At 47.7% G+C, this 3,058-nt stretch overlaps 1 long non-coding RNA gene across 1 annotated transcript; it reads left to right on the forward strand.

Annotated features, from left to right (window-relative positions):
- Positions 1-390: 390 nt before the first annotated feature.
- On the forward strand, positions 391-2,311 carry LOC103101183 (uncharacterized). The gene is made up of 2 exons (XR_466780.3): positions 391-596; positions 2,161-2,311. It is a non-coding gene; the product is annotated as an uncharacterized LOC103101183 (long non-coding RNA).
- The last annotated feature ends 747 nt before the right edge of the window (positions 2,312-3,058 follow it).

Below are 3,058 nucleotides of genomic sequence, written 5' to 3' on the forward strand. Positions count from 1 at the left end.
CAGAGGTCACGCTTTCCGGACTCCCTACGAGGGCCCTCCGGCCTCAGCTCGCGTTTTCCCAAACAAATGGTGCCCAGTTTCCGGGAAAGTCAGCGCTGGGTAGAATGACTTTTTGGGCCCGCTTTGACAAGCACATCATGTTTCCCACCTAAAACTGCGGCGGGGCCCCGAGGAGCCCAGGCCTATTAGCATTCTCTAGCCATCGCCCCGGGAGTGTGAATTTGACTAGTTTTGCATTTCTTCCTGGATGCTGTTAGACAACTCCTAATTCTTGGGGGAGTGTTGGGGACGATAAAATGTCCCCGCGCCTCTCCACCGAAATAACATTAGCGAAATATCAAGTCCTTTATGATGTCATGAGGGATTCCTTAATGCGGCTGAAGTCTCCTAATGACATCATAAAACACGCTGGTGGCATCAGGAAGCATCCACAGGTCATCAATCAGCCCTGAGGCTGGCCTCCCCACTGGGGGCCCCAGCCCACCCGGCACCGAGCCCGGAGTTTACGAGCAGGCCCCCGCACCGGCTCCTTAGACAGAGGGAAGACGAACAGCCCAGCAAATGTCAGGGAGAATGTGTCAATCACCACCTGAAAGGTTCAGAACACCAGAGGGAAATCCTCCTCCACTGGCCCACTCCTTCTTCCCCCTCCCTCCCCATCCCAGCCTAGTGACACACAGCTGCCAGTGTGGAGAGGGCCTGGTGAGGGCTAGCAAGGAGGACAAAAGTGGAGGTTTTTTAGCCCTGAAAAGGCCCTTAGAACCCAGAATATTGGAACTGGGAGGGACTTTAGAACCCAGAATAGCAGAGCTGGGAGGGACTTTAGAACCCAGAATAGCAGAGCTGGGAGGGACTTTAGAACCCAGAATAGCAGAGCTGGGAGGGACTTTAGAACCCAGAATAGCAGAGCTGGGAGAGGTCTTAGAACCCAGAATAGCAGAGCTGGGAGGGACTTTAGAACCCAGAATATTGGAACTGGGAGGGACTTTAGAACCCAGAATAGCAGAGCTGGGAGGGACTTTAGAACCCAGAATAGCAGAGCTGGGAGAGGTCTTAGAACCCAGAATAGCAGAGCTGGGAGGGACTTTAGAACCCAGAATAGCAGAGCTGGGAGAGACCTTAGATTGCAGAATGTCAGAGCTGGGAGGGACTTTAGAACCCAGAATATCGGAACTGGGAGGGACTTTAGAACCCAGAATAGCAGAGCTGGGAGGGACTTTAGAACCCAGAATAGCAGAGCTGGGAGGGACTTTAGAACCCAGAATAGCAGAGCTGGGAGAGGTCTTAGAACCCAGAATAGCAGAGCTGGGAGGGACTTTAGAACCCAGAATATCAGAGCTGGGAGGGACTTTAGAACCCAGAATATCAGAGCTGGGAGGGACTTTAGAACCCAGAATAGCAGAGCTGGGAGGGACTTTAGAACCCAGAATAGCAGAGCTGGGAGGGACTTTAGAACCCAGAATAGCAGAGCTGGGAGGGACTTTAGAACCCAGAATATCAGAGCTGGGAGGGACTTTAGAACCCAGAATGTCAGAGAGGGGAGGGCCATAGAATGGAACAAAGAATGTCAGAAATGGGAGGGCCCTTCGAACATGGAATGTCAGAGGCCTTAGATATAGAAGCAAATGGGACTAGAGGACATAAAATAATAATAATAATAATAGTTGGCATTTCTATAGCACTTTAAGGTTTGCAAAAACATTTTACAAATATTATCACATTTGATTCTCAGGACAACCCTGGGAGGTTTACAGATAAGGAAACAGAGGCAGCCAGAGGTTCAGTGACTTGCCCAGGGCCTCACAGCCAGTAAATGAGGCAGAGTTTGAACTCAGGTCTTCTTGACTTCCAAGTACTTTATCTACTTTATCTTTTTTTTTTTTTCAGAAAAGAGAGAAGTGCTTTTAGAGATCATTTATTCTTGTCCTCTTGTTTTATGAATTTGGGAAATTGTACAGATGGTTATTTTCCCATGTTCTCAGACTGAAAATCAGGATTTGAAATCTGGACTTTTGGGACCTTTCTACTATCAGCTCCTTTGTTCCTAAATCCCTCCTAGAGCCAGGGTTAACCTCTACCTATATTGGAATGAAGCTATCTGCTTGGGCTCCTTAATCCTGCTCTCCTGAATTTCCTGAAATTTCTACCTATCTTTTTCAGTTAAGGCATTCTATCTCCAAGAGGGTCCTATTGAAATGCAACTATGCTACTTGCTAGGCAGCAGTTCATGTGAAAGAGACTGGGGATTTTCAGTGGCCTCAAAGCTCAATTCGCCCCTCTGCCCCCCACATCATTAAAATTGTTTTATTGACATACTTTCCTTTTCTTTTTTTATCTCGCTATTCCCTCCCACAGACTCCCATCTTCTGCCCTCCCTTCTCCCCCCATGTCTGGAAATATAGTCTCTGTCACTCACGTATCCTCTCTTTTACCAAGACTGGATGGGAAAGAGATCCAGCCATCCCCTTTGTCCATCACTGTTCAAGGAGGTGATTGGAGTTCTGAAGTCTTTCAAAGTTGTTTTCTTGTACATTACTGAGGTCATCATGTTAATTGTTTGCAAGCTCAGTTTGTGCCAACAATTCTATAATCAACCAAGACACTGCCCAGGCTTGTGATTGCATTGGATAGGGAATTCCCAGGTGAGGAAGCATCCATCAATGCTGGTTGGTACCTTCTCTACAATTTAGCGTCTCAGAGTTGTATGGGGACCAAAGGAATTAAAAGACTAGCCCAGGATCATACGTGTGGTATGAGTCAGAGACTAGACTCAAACCCAGGCTCCAAGGCCAGCTTTCTAAACCACCACACCACAGTAGCAGGAATTTAAACAATGCTGTAGGGCACTCAGAATATCTAATGTGTTCTTGGGCTACATGAAGAGGCACATTAAGACTCCCACCTACCTCATCCTGGAAACTACCCTCCTCTTCATGCAGCCCTAGATCACATCAGATGTTCTGAGTGCCCTGCTTCGATGATCTCTGGTGGAATGTTTTTAGCTTTGGGCTATATATTTTAGGGCACCTGTCCGAGAAGGATGACCTGTGTGGTGAGT

This window comes from Monodelphis domestica, chromosome 4 (genome assembly GCF_027887165.1).
Source record: "Monodelphis domestica isolate mMonDom1 chromosome 4, mMonDom1.pri, whole genome shotgun sequence".
Classification (NCBI taxonomy): Eukaryota; Metazoa; Chordata; class Mammalia; order Didelphimorphia; family Didelphidae; genus Monodelphis; species Monodelphis domestica.